We start from the raw sequence: 23,780 nt of genomic DNA, 5'->3' as shown, positions 1-23,780 counted from the left end.
CAATTAATTTTATTTTTCTTATAAGTAAGTATCATGCAATACTTAGGAAAAACTTATACCAATAATTTCTTTGTTGTTTCTCTGAAATTCAAATTTAATTTGGGATCCTGTATTTTATATGGAAACCTTATGTTATAAGGAAGAACATAACAAAAGGAAGGTGTGTGTGTGTGAATCTTTAGAACTCAGAATTTACATAATTAATGTAATAAATATAAAGCAGGGGGATTTCATACCAGAATTCATTTATAAATTTAGGACCATTATAACGTTGAGACAGATTTGGTGAATTTCTTTTTGTTTGTTTTTTTAAGTCACTTTTAACTGAATTATTTCAAAGTTTTTGAGGATCCTAAAATGTATTTATTTAAATGTTGCTTTTGTTGTTGTTGTTGTTCGCCATGCTCTATAATTTCATGGAAGATTTTGGCCTAAATAATTCATTGCATATCATGGTGGCAGTCTGGCTTCCTGAGTATTTTAACAAATCTAACTTCCAATTCAATGTTCTTTATTTGGGGCACATTTTAGTACTAATTATTAGCACTAATACTGACAAATGTTGAACTCACTCTTAATAGACGTAATGTGAAAATTATAATTACATTAAAATGAAAATAACCACAGAATAGTTACCAAAACAACTTTAAAAATTTTATTTTGGATAAATAGAAACATGGCTCAAATGATACTGACGAAAAAAGAATACTTCTGTTTAGCAGCTAAAGAAATGCTGTCATAAGGCTAAGCATAAAACTTTGAAATTATGTCTTAATAATTTTTTAAATTATAAATTAATTTTTAAATGATTATTTTTAATTTTGTGCTTAAAGTGAAGAGTTGTTAAGATTTTAAGTAGCTCTATTTCAAATTGCCTACTATAAATATTTACATAAACTACAATGTCCTTATATAAAACTGTCTCTGACCTCAAAAGGCTTAGGCCTGCTTTGGAAAGTAGTAGGAACAGAAATGAAATGATTACAAGAAAATTTATTCAGTGTGCTATCAAGTTCTAAAGCCAAAACTTCAAAAAATGGAGAAATCATCAGGGGAAGGAGCAGTTGGGAAAGCTTCACCAAGAAACAGGGGCTTTATTTATTCCTTATACAATGGTTGGAAATGTATGCTCAGAGAGGAAAGTAAAGGTAAGACCAAAGAAGAAGCAGTATGCACAAAACTTTGGACAGGAAAATAACAATGAGGGTAGGAGAAGCCAGAGATGATGCAGAAAGCAAGAAAAAATAGAAATATTTCCATTTGGAAATGGGACATAATTATGAATCGGAAACATAGTCTTATTAATGAGAATCTTAAAGACCACAGCACAGAGGGTAGACTCACTGTCATGGGATAGTGAACCATCATGTATGCCTGCCCAGGAAGTGGGCTTCATGAGAATGGTGTTTCCGGTGATATTCATTGTTAAGTCAGCTCATCAAAACTGACTCTGAACACTTCAGTACTACCCAACTAAAGTTCAGAGGACAACAACTGACATTATCATTCTCTGAGCACTTCTTTTTAAAAAGTCATCTTTCTTTACAGACTTTCGAGCTTGTAGGGTTACTTCTATTCAGAATGAGGGCCCACGAACAACTGTCTGTGGATAGAAATCAATACTTAGGTCTCTGAAAATTGCAAGTAGGTTGGTGGCTTAGTGACCAGAGGTGAGAGAATAGCTTGATCTTGCATCCTTGCCACAGGCAGATCCCCCACTGACAGCCACAGGGATGCGGCCTATGTCAAGGCTCTCAGATCAGGCACTAAGATTACTTTCCAAGCATTAATCTCTCTGAGACCAGGCACACTGTTCAAAGAGATGTCACTTCTGTGCCATTCTCCCCAGCTAAAGAAGAAGGCATTTTTCTGAGATACATTTTTGCCAGCTCGTCCATCAGAGAATGTTTATTTCTTCATTAATTTCTCTTATGAACATTGTACAAGTTACACGGTACAGTACCTTCTGATCACTTATTGCCCAGATGTACTCTCTGTGACTTGATGGAAAGTGCAACTTCCGAATGGAGCTCTCTCATTCCCTGTGTAAGCCATCGTGCTGCGATTTACAGGATAAAGACATTCTTTTTAGACACCATAATTAACACTTGTCTTATTTATACATCTCCTTTAACATCATGTCCCCTTTAAAAATATTTTTATTTAAAATGACATGCAAGGAAATAGCTCGGCACGCGTTAAGAAGAAAAGAAGAAACAGCAAACCACCGATAAATCCATCTGTTAAAAACCACAGTACACAAATTGAAAGAGTAAGTTACCATTATATGTCTTAATCTCCCAGCACCATTGTTTGTGCTTATTGTTTCTTGCAGAGCAGTCAAAAGATATTTTTTTTCCATTAGACCAACTCCTTTTAGTTGACACCCTAGAAATGCTTTGCTTCTTTTAAATAGGTCTATTATGCTCTCAAAGACCTATATATTTAGTAAGTGCAGCCATAGTAAAGTAACTAGTCTACATGGTTTTATTCCTCTATTATTTATTTTTGTCTTCTCCAGCTCCCCTTTCAAATAATTTATAGTTACCAAAAGATTTATTAAATTGCTCACCAAAGTTTCCCTACTACATGCAAACTATGATTTTGCCTCTAGCAGAGCAAGATGTAGTAACTCAACAGTCCTAAGATTTCTTTTCTTAATTCTTAAATGTTTCCCTTTCTTCATCCCTTGTGAGATAGGTGAGAAAAGCAATTGCCCCCACTGCTTAATGCATCAGAACTCAGAAACTCTCTCCATCCTTGTAATTTTGAATCCCAGCCCAGCTGGCAGTTCCTGGATTTCAGACTCTGAATATGAGTTCAGCACTTTTAAATCAATCACTCTGAACAGTATTACTGTCAAATGGAAACCTTTTCTTCTTTGGCAGAAAGGCTTTCCTGATTTCGACTACAGCCCTGGAGAAGTGAACAGTCTCATAAATGAAACCAGGATGTAGGAGAAAAATTAAACTAGATATAATTTTCTAACATTGTCATTGGAAGGGTCCTGTTCCATTTACTGTTCTGTAAGATGAAGCCACCTCTGTGCCCCGTAGGATTTTTCAAACAGTTTCCCCCTTCCAGGCTAATGGCTTGTTGCAGTTTGACTAGCAAGGAGTTACTTGGGTTAGGTGGAAATAGAAGGAATGAAATACCCCTTGGTTTTTCTTCCCCTAACTCAGAATACTCCCTCAAATTATTAAAATGCTTTTAGAATTAGGTTACTTCATAAATTTTGCCTATTATTGCTGTTAGCAGGTTACGTCCTCCTCTAAAAGACCCGTTGTTGGCAGTGGGATTGGTGGGGCAGTACAGAGACCTCTTGGCTTAGCCAGATGTGACATAGGAGTTTCAGGAATAGAATGTCTCACTCCATTTTGCTAGGACAAGTTTGAATCTCAAGCCTTGAAAATTAAGAAATGTCAAAGCCCCTAAAATAATGTAAAAGACCAATTCTCTTTAGAGTCTTAAATAATAATAACTCAAGAAAATTTTATACTTTTTACTATTCACAAACTTTTCTTGGCTTTTTACACATACTTCTCATTAAGGACCGTACATGATCCACTGTGCTCAAACATCATAATAATACAGAAATTATTTTTTATACTCTCAGCATCTACCAGGCTTTTTTATTTTCTGTATACATGGGTCTCCCATTACATAAAATAATCTGAAATATATAGAAATATAGATTCTCAAATGTATTAAGGAAAGTCCATAGGAAGGTCTAATTTTCTTCATTAGATTGTACTGAAGAATATTTACAACTTTCCTGCCTTTTTTTATACAATGACTGTGTTTCCTATGTCTCTATTTCTTCACAATGCCCCAAATTTTCCATATAATCCCTTAGATATCTTGAAATGATTTTGTCTATAGAAAACCATCAATTTGTGAACATTGAACATGGGACTTTTGGGCTCTAAAGTCATACTGGGATTGGTACTTACAGGTAAATGTGAATACTGAGAAAGAAAGATTTAAAAATGTATGGAGTTGAATATAGCTGACAAATTTATGGAAATAATATTGGAATAAGTACATTCATTCATTCAATATTTATCTAGCACATATTTATTGAGTGTTTACTATTATTGAGTATCAAGTACCAGGCATTATATTAGCTATTGAAATTCAGCAATAAGAGAAACAGACATGGTCTCTGACTTTATGAATTGGCCTCTTTGAAACAGGAGCTCTAAGCTCTTGAATTCTTTGAAGAAACATCACAGGACTCAATTGATATAGAATTCCAAAAGTCTAATCAAAATGTGTAATAGAAAGCAAGGAACATCATGGAAAGGCCATATAAGAATGGATGGCTAAGAAAATCATAGACTATTTGAGCTAAAAAAAAGCCCCTAGATGTAAACTTTTTCCCAGCCTCCTTATTAACTTAAATGAAACCTTTGTTTATGTTCACCTCATAGTTAATGGCTGAGCTGAGTCTGGAACATACTCCTCTTGACATCCGGGAAAGCACCTAAAAAAGGAGTGTTCTTTGAATATTTGTATCATAAAATCTGACTTTTAAGTGTATTCACGGTACAAGAAAAAAGGTGTTATAGGTTGAATTGTGTCCTCCCACAAAATCCGCATGTTGAAGCACTAAACTCCACAGCCTTAGAATGTGACCGTATTTGGAAATAGAATCATCGCAGATGTAATTAGTTAAAGTAAGATGAAGTCATACTGGCGTAGGGTGGGCCCTTAATTTAATATGGCTGATGTCCTTGTAAAAAGGAGAAATTTGGAGACTGACATGCACAAGGCAAGAACGCTATGCAAAAAGTGGAGTTACACTGTCACAAACCAGGGAACCACTAGAAGCTAAGAGAGAGGCCTGGAATAGATCCTTCCCTGGCATCTTCAAAGGGAGCATGAACTTGATGACAGACACCTTGATCTCAGACATACAGCCTCCAGAACCGTGAGATAACACATTTCTGTGGTTTCAGTCAGGCAGTTTTTGGTACTTCCTTATAAGAAACCTATGACACCAATATAGAAGCCAATTCCATCTGAAGTTTATTCAGTTTGTTCAGTTATTCATCAAACAAGTGTCTATTGAGCACCTACTATGTGCCAAGCACTGCACAAAGCATTGGGAATGTAAAGATGAATAAGACACAATTCCTATCTTCAAAAAATACATAAATAATCTAAAATGTTAAATAATTATGTTGTGGGGCTCCTTCCACCCGCATCTGGGATTCACTTTCATCTGTGTGGTTCTTTCTCAATAAATATGATTTATTCCCCTAATTGACACAAAAAGACAAGATTCCACTTCTATCTTGGGCTCAGCCTCTTCCCTGGAAATATGTAGAGTTATTGCTTCCCAGGAGTAGTAGCTCTCTCCAATCTGTGAGTCATGGGCCCGGGGGGTGGAATCCAGGCCAGTGACAGTCCCTTTGCATGCTAGTAAAGCAAGTATATCAAATCCACCCACTAGAGGAGCACACGGAGCCCAGCACTGAGTTCCTGTCATGCTTTATCAGGGCCATAAAGTGAGTATTTAAAATTTTAAAGTTTTCGAATAAAATATACAAAAGTTGATTATTTAGCAGTTTATCAACTTTACCCTCCTGTGGCAAAGGGAACAGACAATAAAATTGTTCAAAGGAGGCTTCAAAACTACTTTCTACCATTTTATTGCAATTTTAAAGAGGACAAAAAACAAGTCCCTCAGTAGGCCCCTGGCTGCCTTTGCTGCTTCCACCCCTGAGAGCTTGTTTGCATTCCTACAGCTGATGCTGCTGGAGTCAGTCCCTCTTTACTCTCACTGGGACCACACGGTCACGGCTTCCAGGGCTGTGCCTGTGACAACCAGAAGCCAGAGGAATTGCGGGAACTCTGGCCCACGAAACCAACCACAGGTCAAGTCATGACTTAAACCGTCCTTGCTTCTAATGACCTGTTGCCTTTCTCCATTCCCCAGGGACCACCTGCTGCAAATCTTTCTGTCCCCACTGCCAGTGTCCACTTTCATGCAAAGAACGGTAAGAATAAATTTAAAAGGAATGCAGAAGTAGACAAAGGTTATATTTACTCTTCAGTAATGTCTCTTTATGAGGATGATAAGAGGCTCACATACACAGCACAGGGAACAAGAGAAAGAAATCGTGCTTCTCCAAAGTTGTGAGCAATATCCACACTATTTATGTTTCTAGAAATCCCACTAGAAAAGCCTGGGAGATAAAATTCTAAGTGAATTTATGACTGTCTTATTTTCCATGTTTTTTAGTGCAGTTGCTATTTTTACATGAAGCCAGCTCCCTTTAAATCTCACCTTTTTATCTAGAAAAATATAAGCTCATAATGTCCAGAGTATCTCTTTTAAGTGGCAGAGAATGAGCCAGAGGTCTAGTGCATCTGAGATCTCTTTAGGGCCTCTTGGCCCTTTAACATTTTTGTTTTATTGTCTCCTCTCAGCTGCAAGAGAGCATGATGGGAAGCTGAAATATTTCCCCTGTGGGTTTCTATAGGACTTCCCGGAAATAAGCCTGTGCCTCACTGGTTAGTCTATTTAAGGCAGTGGGAGCATCTAGAACAACACTCAGAGAGGAGGTGTCCCACAATGAAACACAAAGAATAACCCAAGCTTGAGCAAATGCTTGTGAGACCATGGAAAGAAAAAAATTTAAGAAACAGATTATTATTATAGTTATATATCTATTCACTTAGTCATTTATTTTTTTAAAAAAAATGTTTATTGAGCACCTGCTATGCATCAGGTACTATGCTAACCTCTAGGGATATAATGTTGCACACAAAAAAAGACATGCTTACTATCTCCACAGAGCCCACAATTTGATGAGAGGAAGGCATCCATCAAATAATGATGTAAAGAAATCAGTTAAAAGTACATGTGTGAGTATTGTGAAGGATAATTATAAAGTGCTATGTGGGCATAAAATGAGCGAGTTTTACCTAGTCTGAGGTGGAAGTAGCGGGGTGAAGATCTCAGGGATGGCTTATCTGAAAAAGTATTTATCGAAGTAAGAATTTAAAAAAACTGTGGGAATCATTTAAACAACCAAAGACAGAAGTGGGGATGGGAACGCAATAGGGAGCATTCCAGACACAGTTTAGAAAGAGGTCAAACGTCTTTGGCAAAGGAAGAAGGGCACAGTCAAGGAACTTACAGAAGACCTGTGTACCTCAACACCTGGGGAGAAAGGTGTGAAAGGAAGCTGGAATGATTGGTAGGAGGCAGCCAGTCCATGCAAGGCTTGGCAGACCCTATTAAAGCTTTGGAAGTGATCCAAAGAGCAATGGAGAGCCAATGAAAGGTTTAAAGCAGAGAAAGTAACTTGAGGAGAAAACCATTGTTCTTGCTATGATCAGTTGGAATTAGCTGCAATCCAGAAAAACTTCATGCTATCCTCTATTCCACTCCTGGCCCAGAACTATAGATCCTAGAAATCCAAAGTAATTCCTACAGTTTACTGTGGGAATCTCAGGCTCGACCTCATTTTACTTGCTTGTATAGTGATTGGACAATCTCATGTACCTCAACAAAGTGGATGGCAAATTATCATTTAAAAAGTCAATTTGAACTGCACACATAGAAAAAGTAGCAACTAATAATTGCTAAAACAAAATGTTTCATTTGAAATCTGAGCAGAGCCACCAGCTAGGAGGGTAAGTAAAACTTTTTGAAGATATTTCTGTATTACCTTTAATTTGTTTCAATATCTATAACCACTTTTAATATATTACTCCAGATACTATACTTTTAACATGGATACTACAGACTATCAAAGATTATCAAAAGTGATAGTAATGTAACTTAAGTTGTTTACCTTCAGAAATAATGAGGTGATTCATAACAACAGAGCAATAACCACACTTCTATGTTACCGGCCAAGAAAATTTGGCTATTACCCAAATTTGGGTAAATCACAGCACAAACACATGTTAATTTTGGCTGTCCCTCCTCACTTAACTAAATGTTTATTTCAAATTATCTGAGCTCCCTGCATTCATTTTTACTCTACTCTTCAATACGCTGTGGATGGGGGGGCTCTTTTCAAACCTTGACTCTGCTCATGTCATTTCCCTGCTTCAAAGCCTTCTCTGGCCTCCCATTGCTCTGAGTATGAAGGCCAAACTGTAACAGGGCTGCAGAGTAGGCCTGTGGGTTCAGCCCCAATCACATCTCCAACCTCACAGTACCTCATATTCCCCAACGCTTTCTGTACCTGGCTTTCCATGAGAGGGAAAACAGCCCCTGTCCTCAGGACATGTATGGTCTGGTGAGGGCTGTTACATTACATTACATGGATTCCATTATTGCTATGTAAATGGGCAATTTTTGACAGAGTCGATGCAGGATGCTAGGAGAGAACATATGGTTGACACTTAATTCAGGTTCATAGAATCTGGGGAGTCTTTCTAGATTCAGATTTTTGAACATGTAACTTCAGGAGTGAAGGCCACACAATTTGAAACTTGATATGTGTTCTAATACTGGTCACTCTTTTTTTTTTTTTGTTCCTTTTATGCTAATCTTATTTCCAAAATTACATTGTAAACTCCTCAAAGGCAAAAATTATTACTTACACTTATATATCCTGAACATTTTCCATATGGTGCTAACCACATGGTATGTGCTTCTAAATATATGTTGACCAATTAATAGGACATTAAATTCTTACCTCAGAGTGTGTGGGGCAAGGAAGAAAATGGTAAAAAGTGCTGGATATACCAAATCAACTAGGAATTAAAAACACAGCTAAGGGAAAAAAGGTTGGCACAAAGATAAAGCTTTACTGGTACTCAATTTTTTTTTTCAATTTAACAGTGATAATGATATAATGACTATATGATTTAATTGGAAGGTAGGAGCCAGAAAAAGACCTCACTAACTCACACTAATGAGAGGTAGCCCCACTGCAGTCCGACTGAGGTTATTAGTAATTGATTTTCTATTTTTAAAATATGTGCTTAGCTCACTCTGGCCAACATACACACAAGCTGACTGCAACACAGAATACATTTTGTTCTTGCATTTTGTCAAGTGTAGTTGCATTTTAATTATTTATGATAATACTTAATAGTATATTAGTAAGTGTCTTGTAGTGTGGCATGTAAAAATAATGAAGTCTTAGTAATACGAGAACATGATAGAGCTCTCAGCTATTAAATCTTTGCTGAGAAGTGAAGTGAGACTGCGGGGTTCTTTGTGAGAACTGGGGGTTTGCAGATTAGGGAAGTGAAAATTAGCAAAGTTTTTCTGAATTACATTTATGAAGTATATATCTGGTGAAATTTGAAAATGCATTGAATATGATTAATGTGTTTGAAGATGACAAATATGTTAAGATATATGTTTCTTTTATGTGAACTGCTTAGTAGATATTACGACTTTTATAAAAAGAAAGTAGGCCTCAGCTGTTTCCCTCCTTGATGGCATACTTTTATATACTTTATTTTTATTTCCAACTCCCACAGAACACATTCTATCTCCAGATTATTAAGAATAATTTGAGCATGGGAAGGTTTTTTAAATTTCAAATTAATCTTTCTTATGGTTATGGATGGAATTATAATCGTTTCCTGAGGAAAAATAAGATTAATGTTTTAAAAGTTATATAAGACTTGACTTCATATTTTTGCTATTGGTATATTTTACATAGATTTTTTTTACTTAAATATTCTGTTACATCCAACTTTCCAATTCCAAATTCCAGAAATAAATTTTACAAGATTCAGTTGAATAAATGCCTGCCAAAGGACTCCACCAAATCCTACCTCCACACACCAGCCCTCCTACTACCCTAAAAAACAGCCCTCATTCTCTACAGCAGGGCTTTGTTCTTTTCTGCCATTTTAGAAGCGTTTGCCCAGTTTCTTTCTTTGTCTTGGTAATTGAAAACGTTTCCCATTTCTTTCTGGGCTTTTTTTTGCAGATCATGTCTTCCGTTTCTTGGACTAGCTCCTTCTTCATTTCCTTCCAATTTTGTTTTCATCCCTCTGCTTTCTCAAAACTCATCCCTCATTCTCTTTAAAACCCTCCTGGCACCATATCCTTATTCTAATTGATCCTATTCCCTCACCCACTAATTTTTGAATTTTTTTCTCATTTGTACCACCCTCATAGAGTCAGTCCTCTGACTGAAATTAAGGGTTTCGTCCTATTACTAAAATATTGAGAATATCTATGCTTGAGGTTGTACATTTCAAGTGGCCAATTTTTATTACAGCATTTACATAGTTACTTTAAGTTTATTGGTGAGAGACTAGAAATTGAATGTTCATAATAAAAAGAATTATGGAAAAAAGATCTATTATATTACTGCCAAAAAATTCAGAGATAAAGGAGGTTTTATCTTTATTTTGATTGATAGCTAAAGCAAGCTTATAATAAATATTAAAATTATTAGCCTGGATGAATATTTTGGCAGTTCATTTACTATTTATATGTTTTGAATAGAAAATAAAAAGAATATATATATATAAGTATATATTTTATCACTTATAGGGATTACATTTTTTATTTGCCTTATACAAATAGTTGAAACTTGGAAACTTGGTTATAAGCATTAATCAGGCCTCTCATGAACAGGAAAAGATATGCAAGGCCTGATGTCTAAATAACATGGCTAGCACAAACAACTTAGAAAGTATGGCATACCAGATTACCTAAGAGGAGACCTCAGGGCCCCAGGTCAATGGGCAACTTGTGTAGGTAGAGAATCCAAGAGACTTGATGACGATTATGGTGCCTTCAGCATCGTATCAGGAATTGAGGCAGGTGTTTTGCCCAGGTGGGACACTGGACAAAGTAAAGTAGAGCAGATTCAGATTCAGGGTTAGGTTTTCTCAGAATATAAGTTTTTAGGAAAGTGAGCAGAAACTAATAAAAACTCAGCTGCAGAACTTGGACACTTGAAGAAAGCATTAACTTAGGAGCTCCATGGCTATTATAGGAACACTGAGCCCTTGGTCTAATTAGTAGCACACAAAATGTAGGAGCACAATGGTTAGGGTTGGAGTGATCAGATTCCACTGCATTGGAGCTATGAGAGAAAGAAATATTGCCTACTCTGAAACCAGACTGCTTAGGGAACTCTGATGAGTGTCACCCCTCAGGAGAAGTAATTAAGAAACACAGCTGGGTAAGAGAGAATCAGAAGCTGACAAGCAGTGATTTCCAAAGTGAAATATCTATGTCTATATATGTATCCATTTATGTACACAAATAAATATGCATTTATGAATAAGTATGCACATATACCAACACAGCACAGCTACCCTTCATCTTGCATCAGAGAAATTTGTGGCATAAAGGGTCTAACCTAATGTGTAGAAATACCACTCTTTTATTTATGCCAAATGTATTTGGACACCTGTGAAATTTGATATTTCCCACATTCTAGTGCTCTCAAGTCTCAGAGTATACTAGGTACATACTAGGGAACAAAGGGAGGAAATTATTTTATGAGGACTTCCATTTCTAGATAGCTTGAAAATTCTCTCAGCGGTGAAACACCTAGAAATTTTAGTTAAAATATATATACATACATATATATACGCACACGCGCACACACACACGCACACACGCACACACACGCACACACACACTTTTAAATGTATAGGCCAGATCACAAGAAAGTCAAGGCAAATCACATGGTTCGAAAGTAGATAGAAAATTGACAAGCAGTGCAATAAACTAGAACTGATACTTCAGTGTTAGTAAGAAGAGGTTACCAATCTCAGTAAGTAAACAATAGGAGGCAATACCTAGAAGCTCTGATAAGGGAAAGAGTTATAACTGGGACCAGTTATAAATCTGTAACCAGAGAGCATAAATTTAAAAACCTTGCCCACCTGTATAGGAAAACAAGGATGCTTTTCTGTATAAACATAAACTCTAAATGGGAGAAAAATACACACTTGAGAATTAATACCTTGTGCTTTCCTTTAGGCATGTGTGCTTTTAAAGTTATACTGTTGATATGAGTAAGGATCATCTCAAATGAAGTTGTGATGCTATGTATAAAGCAAATGCAACCCTCAATGGGCTAAATATGATTCTCAGAGATTAATCTCTATTCCAAATGAGCTCTCAATTCAGAATTTACAAAACACATTAGAAAACAAATCACTATAAACAAAAATTATCACATGTAAGTAACAGGATTATATACATCCTACTCTCACATAAGAAGTATAGAAAACAATAAGATAATTATGTTTAAAATGACTAAAAACTTTAAAAGGCAGTGAGAACATGATACAAAACTAAGATACTATAAAAAGAAGACAAGTCTGTCATTGAAAAGAAGGAAATAGAACATATAAAAATTTTAAATATAGTCACTGAAAAAATAAAACTAATAATCTGTTTAAATAAAAGATAGATCTAGCTAAAGAGAGAATTGAGAAACAGGAAGCTAGATCTCTGGAAATTATTTTTTTTAATGCGGCATAGAAAAATAAAATGAAGGATAATATGGAAGAGAGTTTAAGAGATACAGAGAATCAAATAAGAAAGTTAAACATATCTTAAAGAAGTTTAGAAGAAGAGAACACAGAGAATGGATAAGAGATAATATTTAAATGGTAATTGAGAAGTTGTCCCAAAGTTGCTATGAACATGAATTATCAGATTCAGGAAGTATAAGTAATCTTAAACATAAGTAAAATTGAATTCACACCTAGACTCATCATAGCAAAACTTCAGAATATCAAAATTTTATAAAGTTTCTAAAAGCTGCTGAAAGAAAGCAAAAACAAACAAAACACCTTTGAAAGAATAAAATTATATTGACAGCAGAAATCAAAGGAGAATAGAATAATACTTTCAGTATATTAAAACCAAATAGCCACCAACCAAACCCGTATGCTGTTGTAACCACCTATAGAGATGGATAGATTTTTCACCCAGAATTTAGCTCAGATATGATGCCACACAAACACCAAGAGGGTACAAAAAGTTTTTTCATCATAAAATGAGGCTTTATGGAGAGAGCAAACTCCCAAATAGTTCTGAAAGTAGTTTTAGAGAGTATGGAAAGGAGACTGTCTTATGATGGTAAAGTAGTTAAGGGCAGAGGTAAAGTTATCTTTGCATGATCTAGTGTTTATAGGGTTTGAATTTTCTGCTGCTACCACATAAGTGTACATGGATTGTCAGGTAAAAAGGTATATTGTGCTCCTTTGAAAGTGAAGGCAAACTGTGACTTAGAGGATGTTGAAACAAGCATAGAATAAATTTATCTGAATCCATGACTGGATCCATGATTTACCAGATGCTGATTGGATGGGGCTAGTAATTTCAGTAATATTAAATATGAGGGCCACAGCATTAAAGTTGCAGTGATCCATCATGAGATGCTATTCATCTTTTCCACGTTGAAAACAGACAAAATTGGATTTTTAAATAGAAAAACAGTGGCCATAGCCACCCTTTTTCTAAATAGGTCTTGTATAATAGGTTTTAATCCAATTTAATTTATATTGGGCATATTATATATTTTAACTTGTGGGGGGAGGTAAAGATCTTTTTGCCAAGCCAATTGTAATTGTCAAAGACTTAATTTTAATTTATTTATCACTGGGTCAGAGTATTTGTGAAAATTATAGGGTATTTTAAGGCATTCATATACTCTGATATATCCTAAAATTGATATGAACATGGGAGTGATACGCCTATGGGAGATTTAAGCAAGGCAATAGTTCCAAGTTAAGATGAGTCGTACCAGTTTGCGCTCTACTTTATGTTCAATGTAAACTCCCCTAAGATTAAATGGTACCTCATTTAAATTTAGTGGAATCTCCAAGTATAACTGTAATTTGAGCCCCAGTATTGATTAAAGCCATGAAGTTTTACATATATATATATATATATATATATATATATATATATATATAAAATCTCAACCTATATATCTCAGTTGATGTTAAAATTAATTCAGAACCTATGTTATAGAGGCATAAAAACTAATCAACATTCTTTTTTCTTTTTTTGTACTATAACTTGTTTTAGAATATTTGGATATTCAGTTGGGTCAATATATGAAATTTTGCATCAGTTTTTTTGTTTGTTTGTTTTACATTCCAGGTTTCTAAAATTCAGAAGTTTTTGTTTGTTTGTTTTCTTTTGCTTGGTTTCCTGGTGACTGAATAAACTTTGGACAGGTCCTCTCCACCTTGGCCACATTTATAAGTTTCTTTTTCCAGGGTTCATATTAGTATCATCAGTGTCAGGATCCTCCCCCATGGCAATGGTTGAATTAACTACTTGGCTGTTACACGGGATGATGTCATGAGTGTTATCCCTATAATACTGACTATCAGCATCTTTTTTGGTGGCAGAGGTATAATTAGCAGCAGCCACAACAAAGGCATTTTGTAGAGTTTTAGTGAGCAATCTGCTTTCAGGAGTGTGGACCTCAGCATGCTATATGGTGAGTTTCTTCCTTCATATCAGTGACCACTCAACTGGCCTGTATATTGTACAAGGTATCCATCTGTCTTTTCCCTGAGAGCCCCTGTAGCAGTGAACCCCAATCTTTTTGATACCGGGTATGAGATTCTATGAGAATCTAATGCTTGATGATCTGAGGTGGAGCTGAGGTAGTGATGCTAGTACTGGAGAGCAGCTACAAATACGGATGAAGCTTTAATCACTCACCCACTGCTCACATCCTGCTGTGTGGCCTGGTTCCTAACAGGCCATGGACTGGTACCTGTCTATGGCCTGGGGGTTGGGGACCCATGTTCTATAGGATGGAAAGCAATACCTTGTTGAGACACAAAACCAACAGTCACATGATAAGAGTTGTTCCCCTTATCCTGGCATAGGTCATGGCTTATGCTGGAATCAAGACAAACAATTCAGTCTGACACATACACAAATGTCTATGCTAAGCACACAACCCAGGGCCACTTTAAGGTGTGCCCTTATCCCATATGCCTGTCCTTAAGCACCAATTACCAAACTTTCAATTTGGGATCAAGTGTGCTCAGCGAATTCAGTTCAGAGCAAAAACTTTCCAGGAGGCAACAACACAACTTAAAGAACATGCTAGTCAGCAGACAGGAGTGCCAATTATGAAGTCGAAGCAGGAGAAGAAATACGGCTGGTGGTATAGTCATTGCCTAGATACCTTGCTGACGGTACCAATTGTTGTGGTCACTCCTCAAAGATGGAATAGATCTGCCCTCACCCAAAATTTGGTTCAGATGTTGAAACTAATCTCACTCACGTATCAAGAGGAGATAGAAAGGTTTATTACTCATATAGAGAAGCTTGCTGGATAAAGAGGACTGGTTCCCAAGCAGGTTCAACCCATGGTTTCACATTAGGGAGGGGCAAATGACCTGGAGTTTATGGTGCTTAGGGGTTAGAGATGCGGTGAGAGTTCTCTCATATGGACCAGTGTTTGCATGATTTGAATTTCCTGTTGGCCCTAAAAGTGAGAGCATCTAAGCTTTCTTATTAGCTCTCTTAGATGTGTGACAGAAGAAGATGAATAAGTGGTGAAGCTTTAAAAGGGTCAGGAGCCAAACATCAAATATGGAACCAGACTATTAGTTAATTATTATTCAGATTGAGGGTAAAGTAAAATATCCTTAAAAATAAAAACTGAGTTTATCATAAGTAGAATCTCAGTGAAGGAATGGCAGAAAGGTACACTTCAAGTCAAAGAAATATAAACTCAGAAGGAAGGTCTGAGATGGAAGATAGGATGAGCAAAGAAATGAGTAATGTTACCTGGTGGAATCTATTATGAGGGCCAGCTCTCTCCACTGAAGTTTCTTAAACTCATTAACTTATTTGGTAACATTTAAAGAGTGCTATTTTAGTTGCTGACATTGTAGTGATATACAAGGTAGAGAATATCCTAGACCTCATGGAATTTACTTACATTCTCATGGAGAAAGGAAGACTGCACGCCCACAAGCCAGCTACTCTGCTGCTTCTGCAAATTCTTGTGGTCCCAGCACCATATCAAGTTGGTTCCTGTTTTTTGATTTTAGAGGTTGTGCACCTCAGGTGCAAGTACACATCTATTGCTCAACTACTTCCCGCAAAACAAAGTGTGCAGAGTATTATGCTCACAGAGCCTGAGGCTTTTATCCTGAATCAGAAAGGTGAGAGGGCACCTCAGTTCCTGAAATAGCACCTAAACACCTTAAATTGATATTTAAAACTCTTGTAACATCTTGAAGGCATTGACACAGTCATGGATCAACAAGTAACTTCCTAATGAAACTATTTAAAATTAATTATTTCTTCCTTTGTTCTCTCAAAGAACTTCATTCTACCTCTGGTTTAGCCTTTATTCTAAACTGCTGGTCCAATTCATGGTATCTTTGGTGAGCCGCTATTTTATAATCCTAGAGTATGAATTTAAAAGATCTGTGCTTAATTTCTGGATTGCCTCTTTATTGGTTGTGTGATCTTGGGCAGGGTTACTGATTTTTCTGAGCCTCAGATTCCTAATCGACAAAACGGGAATACCAACAGTCCTTAATCACGTATTATAGGAAGAATGAAAAGTGATATAGCCTGTAGTGTGTTTCATTCAAAGCTAATGACAAAACAATATTTGCAAATATTATTTGTTTCTGCTACTAAAATGTAAGCTTTTTAAGACAAGAGACTATGTCATGATCTGCTTTTAAGTCAACTCACCTATCACTATGATATACATATTATGTATACACACACACACACACATATACATAGCTCAATAAAATTAACATTTATTTTTAAATTTATTAAGTTTCAATTTAAATTGAATCCCTATCACTGACTCGATTTATGCTTCTTTCTGCTTCCCTTCCCCTCTTCATTTTATCTCAATTTTTTTTTTTTAATCTCTTCTGGTTTTTTTTTTACCTTTTTTGTCTTCTCAGTCTCCACAGTCATGAAAGTCCCAAGAGATAGTTGAGAAAAATAAGATTAAACAAAACCCTTTTCATAAGGCAAAGCAGTCATGGAATATAAATGGAATTTAATTTCAGAACGGCATTGGATGGTTAGGCATAAACTCCTAACTCCTGGAAATACAATGACAATAACAGGCCTCCCCACCAGCTCCCCAGACATGTGGAGCTGTGTCTTGGTGCAAAGGGAGTGAACTGCTACAATCACTCAGGTCAACGTAGCCATCCGTCCTGTATGTGGTTGTCCTGCTGGGGTTTGGCAAATGTATCAGGAAGTCCTGTCTCCATGCTGATTTCTTGAGTATAAACTTCAGATTCCATCACAGTGGCTGCCATTAACTGATGGAACCAATTAAGCAAGCAGCACTACCTGCTGAAAACTGACCTAGCAAAGACACAGAGGAGGTGATGGCAGTTTGAAACAGATGAAACAAAAAGATACCAGACTGGGTTTTCTTCACGTTTTGTTTTTAGAACATAAGTTCCACCAGTGTGTTCTCTTACACTGACTGCTTTGAGCAACTACTTCCCCAGCAACTCGAACAATCCGCCCCCCCACTCCCCCTTGGCCTCATTCCTTAACCTCACTAAGTTATTACAGTTAATACCGTGGTTAATGGTTTCTGGAAAGACGATATCTATCAGCATCTGAGTGTACACATTTTGGCTTAAATATTGAGAAATCATCGGTATGTAATGCAAAGCCTGGGCGTGCCTGCCTGTAAAAAGTAGCTCATTAGGATTAATCTTTTACAGAGTGACTAATGCAAAGAGAACGAGGCCCTTTCCTCTCTGACTCTACAGACGTTTTGCCCAAGCTTTCAAACAGGTCTCTTTGGAATGCAGCTGGTCACTCACGAAGACTTTACCCAAACATATGGAAATTAAAAACCTTGATTTTTTTTTTTCAATTTTGTATACTCTAGCAAGTTCTTGAAAATCAAATAGCAGAACCTAAGCAGAAGATTGACTGCCAAAACACATGCCCAGTTGGGGAGAAGTGTGTGGGGACTCATCCAGCATACTTCAAGAGCGTCAAGTGCAGCCTGGTAGAACTCTGTATTACCTTCTGTTCTGATTCCTGAGCTCTGCCAGACTTTTGTTTGAAAAAGCATCTCTAGGAAGCAGTGCATTTGTTACATTGTATCTAAGAACACTTTTCTTTCACCTTGGTTCCTGCTTTTAACTTGAGTGGAAGGACTGGCTCAGGACAGACCAAAAGGACACAAGATGGGTGGCATTATGCTGAAGTGTATGTCAGACCTTCTCGGGCCCGGGGTAGGAGGGAGGTATTTTTCTGGTAAAATTAGGGTAAGACAAAAAGAGTTTTTGTCCACATGCTATAGTGGGCTAATAGAAGTCAAATTCTTTTCCAGGGTAATGTACTTGTTAGTCCCCCTTTAAAAAAAAAAAAAAAAAAAAGAGGGTAAATTTGCTGCTTTATCAATAAAAGTATACAGAGCTGAATACCTACACAAAGAAATTTTCAGTATAATTTATGGCATTTCATCATGTTGAACTGCATTCCAAGTAATTCACCCTGGCAGTTTTACTCTCGAAATGGAAATCTTTGTATTTTTTCTTGCCTTTATCAAATAAAATGAGTTTATGTTCAACTGTAGTCCATATACTTGATAATTTGTCTGACTGGGTAAGGTTATTAGCAATTTAAGAAATAAACCCATTTGGATTTTCAGAGAGAGTTAACAGAAATAAGAGATTGCTATGATGATCTTTTAAAAATTACAATGTAACACATAAAAGTGAGATTTAAGTAACAAGATTTTCCATATACCAATAGCACCAGGGAAATTCAAACTCAAATTCCCTCGATTAATTTCCAGGGATTAAGTGTTTGATATTGAAGTCAATGAAAGATACATTTTACAAAGCTGAGAGGTCAATTCAATTCAGAAAAGCGACCAAACGACCAAACAGCACACTGTCTTTAGAGTTTCTGTGGTTAAAATGCATCCAGATCAATCGGGTGAAAGGTTTTGTAAGAGTCTCTAGTCCGGTTAGCGTGAAGTGGAAGGCAATGGTCACAGCTCAAGGATCCTGAAGGTCGCAAATGATAGAATGTTAGACCTGTAAGGGCACTTGGAAATTATATAGCACAACCCCGAAGTTCAATAAAAGAGGAATTTGAGGCTTGAAGAGATTAAATGACTGGCTAGCACCACTCAGTTGGTCTGTATAGATGCTCAGTCGCTTACCTTTCAGATAGAAATTTTTAACTCTACCATCATATTCTTTCAGGAATTAATCATTTTCTTGAGTTGGCTTCTTTTGCTTTTATATTTTATACTAGGGATGGTAATAATTCTTGAGTAAAATCTGATATAATTTTCAAAATTGTGACTTACTGTGTTTAACTTTTATTTATTTTCTTGTGACATTGTGAAAAGGGTAGATAGCATTTTATGCTTGCATTCAACTTTTTCATTTACAAAACACTTGAATATCAAAGACTTTGCAATAATATAGGCTCCTGAGTTTTTAACTCATTTACAGGTAAGTTATTGAGGATGATCGAGGTTAATTAACTTTGCCCAGGTCACACAATCAGGCAAGAAGGAAGCTAGAACTTGTAGTGTGTTGTTTACACCAAATAAGTTGTGCATGGGTAACAAAGGTAAAAGGATCAACTCACAAAGTTCTTACTCAGGAGGAATTGAAATGTTCATTTGTTATGTTCCTGTAAGACCTTCACTTGATGGCTAAGAGCATGAGATTTAGACTCAAGCGGAAACCCCACCTCTACCTTATACTAGTTGGGAAATATTGGTTAAGTGATCGTTTTAAGTCTCAATTATCTCATCTGTTTAATGGTGATAATGACCACCACAGGTTTTCTATAATTATTATTAACCATTGGTCACTGGCACCAATTCAATGCCAACAGGAATCCCCAGTCTGGGACCTGGTGAAGAAGAAAACTTTATTCAGTGCAAACAGCTCAATCGTGATGCAACGCAGCTGTGGAACAGCTCAATAGTGTTACAGCTTAATTATGAAGCAGCAGGGCTGTGAGGTGGCCCTGGGGCTAGGCGGCTCTACTTTGCTCTGGTCTGCTCCATATGCTCTGCTCCACCTGCTCCATTCTGTTCGGCTCTGCTCTGATCCTGCAAGACCTTCTTCAGTGTTTCAGCTCTAGCTAGGGGAGACAGTCTCCAGTGTTTGATGGAAAGGAGATTGCAATCCATTAGCAAGAAGGAAGCTGACTTATACAGAGAAGTCCCTGTCCCCAGTCCCTGATTGGCCCATCCTCATGCAAATGAGGACCCAAATCATTGCAATTTGTTTGGTCCAAAAAGCACTTTCCTGAGTGTTCAGAATGAATCTGCTCTGATTGGCCAATAAAGATACTGGGGGATATAGATGCCCTGATTAGATGGGAAAAGTCTCAGTCTTATTGGTTAAAATATAATTTCATAAACTCCTTTATGAGGGTTGAATCAGATGTCAGGAACACAGTACAGGAGCCAGGCAGTTTAGTGCAGGCTTCTCCTTGAAGCATGGCTTTCGTGAGGCTGCTGTTTAGAAACAGCTGCTAGGCTCTGGTTTTTCATTTGTTTGTTTGTTTGTTTGTTTGTTTAATTTGAGCCCAGTTAGCCACTAGGAGCCCTTCTTGGTAGGTATCTTCTTTCTCAGGGTACACACTATTAAGTGGCTAGTATATGAAAACAAAGTATGTATCTTATTGTTTGCCATCCGATAAACACCGGATACTTAAATAACTGTTACCATTCTATTACTTCAAGTTATATTATCAGTGATGCATAGTAATGTTTCTCTTTTATCAATAGAGACAGACACAGAGACAAGAAAGATGTTTTAAATAAGTTTCAGTGAACAGTGTTAGTAATTATTTTCTATACCTTTCCGAATGCAAGCCCTTTAAGGGCAAAAATATGTGTTTTGTGTTTGATTTATATATAGGATATCAATAATGATGAGATATGTTCAGCCACCTATCCCTAAAACCTAGTAAGTTTCTGGAAGAGAATAGGTGCTTGATAAACAGTTGTTATTGCTAAACTATTGTTATAGTTTAATATTGACTTGAAAATAATCCCTACCCTGGGCTGACTGTCTAGTCAGCTTGCTTATTTATTTATCTATTTATTTATTTACTTTCAGTATGAAATGTGAGGTGTAAATTTGCTTTTCTGTCTTAAGGTCTCAGTTCTCACATGCCTCTCATATGGTGAGCATCTTGCTCTGCTATTCTTTTCTCTGTTTAAAGTTATCATATGTAAATCTTGTAGTATGGTCTCTGCTACTTGTCTGGCAAGCTAACTATACTCACTAACTGCGCTCGACTAAAGAAATTACCTAATCCAGCAGTACAGAAAAAAATTGGATGTTTTGAACTTACTGAAAAATGATATGATACCACTTTACTTCTTGAAATGCAAGGATTTTGATAATCGATGATTTATAATTTATATACTTGATTTAGCTACCTCATAAGATTAAGCTTGACTGTTCAAAAACTGATTTTTGTTATATTTTGCATTAGTTTATTTAAAAGTGAGGTTGAATAAAAAATACATATATGCAAGTGCACCTACATATATAATTTGTACGACTAGTTGAGTGAGGAAGAGAGAGCACAGGCCTGGTTTATAGATGTTTCTCTACTATATTCGGGCACCACCCAAAAGTGAGCAGCTTCAGCACTGCATCCTCTTTCTGGGACACCCTTGAAGGACTGCGGTAAAGGGAAATCCTACCAGTGGGTAGAACTTCAAGTAGGACACCCGGATGTGCACTAAAGGGAGAAACAGAAAGAGGTAAGAGTCTCTATAGATTCATGAGTGGTGGCCGATCATTGGGTTAGATATTTAGGGATTTGGAAGGAACATGATTAGAAAATTGGCAATAGGAAATTTGGTGAAGAAGTATGTGTATAGACCTCTCCAAATAGGTGAAAAATGTGAAAATATCTGTGTCCCATGTGAATGCTCATAAAAAGGTGACTTCAGCAGAGAAGGATTTTAGCAATCAAGTGGGTGGCTTGACCCATCCTATGGATACCAATTGGCCTCTTTTCCCAGCCACACCTGTTGTTTCCCAAGGGGCTCACGAACCAAGTGGCCGTGGTGGCTATGTCACACCATAGACTTCCACTCACCAACACTGACCTGGTTTCAGCCTCTGCAAAATGCCCAATATGCCACACTGGAGACCAACACAGGGCCCCTGATATGGTACTATTTTCCAGGGTGATTAGTCGGTTACCTGGTTGATTGCATTGGCCAGTTTTCATCATGGACAAAGCAATGGTTTGCTCTTACTGGAATGGACATTTATTCTGAGTATGAATTTGTCTTCCCTGTACACAGTGCTTCTGCTCAAACTGTCATGGTGTTTCATATAGTATTGCATCTGATGATAAAACTAACTTCATAGGAAATTAAGATAAGAGAACCCTGCAGCAGGTGCAGGAGGGTGAAGCATATGTAAAGACCAAGAGTGTATACAAAAGGACAGAGGCAGGGAAGGCCATGGTATACTTGGTGATTGTCAAATACTAAGGCCTGGTTGTAGCGTAGATGCTTGTTGGGGAGTGATGGGAAATGAGGGTACCAGTTTGGTAGTCAGGAGTGGTGCAGAAAGGGACATATGCTCTAAGCTAAGGCAAGTGGATATCACCTGGAGATCTACTGAAAATTCTGAAGTCAGAGGATGAAAGCACTAGATTTGCATTTACAGCATTTAACTCCAACAGAACCAAAGATGGAATGAGGTATCACTTATGTTTTCTAGGCCATAATGGCCTGAAAGTAAAAATAGGTTTGCATTAACACGAGGTGTAATTTCCCTGACTATTCACAGACCACTCCCACTTTTTTCCCCTTAAATAGATCTGGGAGTCCTCAAAGGTGTCGCCTGCATGGTCAAGTCCCTTTTGTTATTCTGTGATATTCACTATCTCCTTCCTCCCTATTTAAATATGTAGGAACTGGAGCCAGAGTGCCTGGAACTAAATCCTGTCTTCTCCACTTACTAGCTAAGTGAATTCAGTCAAGTTATGAGGAAGAAATAAACTAGTATATGTAAAGCACTTAGGACAGTGCCTAGCATAGTAAATGCATAATAAATATTAACTATAACAATTATAATTCCTATTAGAAAAGTGTTTTATCCTGTGGGTCTTAATTCATTAATGGATCATAAATCAATTTAGTAGGACTAACCAGCATATTTTTTAAAGTAAAAGAATATAGGATACAATACAATAGACAATATCATTTGAACATAGAAACTATCAGAGTGCCAAGGGTTAGCATTGTTTCATGAAACTTTGTTTCAGTATACATGGATGTATACATACATATGTATGTGTGTACTCAGTTGGGATAGAAAATGTATTTCTCACTGTCCTTAATGGTGAAAAAGCAGAGATATGTTGTTTTAACTGTTGTAGCCATAAAACCTTGTTCTTGGAATGTAGTAGGAACTCAGTAAATATTGGTTGGCATCAGTGAGTGGATGCATGGGAACACTGGCTTCCTGTGGTTATGTCTCCCGTGGTCGTCAATGTCCAATGCCGTTCTGTTGCTGATGTTCAGTCAGGAGACAAAGGCTGCTGTTCGGGTGGCCACCTAAAGACTGTTGATGGAACTGAAGTCTCTGCTGAGGACACCTCCTCCCTACCTTCCTGAAAAAGGTGCTGAAACCAATGTCGCCAAGGGCTACCCTTCCAATTTTACCTGAGATTGAAGTGAAATTATCTTTTGACTTTCGCCTACAGCCACCTGAGACTCAGACAAAAGTCTAGGAGGCTTGCTAGAGAACACTCTTGAGTACAGATATGTTGTTATCTTCAGAATCGCCTCTTTCCTCTGATATTAGCCCCT

Source organism: Rousettus aegyptiacus, unplaced genomic scaffold (genome assembly GCF_014176215.1).
Source record: "Rousettus aegyptiacus isolate mRouAeg1 unplaced genomic scaffold, mRouAeg1.p scaffold_m13_p_1, whole genome shotgun sequence".
Classification (NCBI taxonomy): domain Eukaryota; kingdom Metazoa; phylum Chordata; class Mammalia; order Chiroptera; family Pteropodidae; genus Rousettus; species Rousettus aegyptiacus.
The sequence above is the reverse complement of the archived record's forward strand: the minus strand, read 5'-3'. Positions refer to the sequence as shown.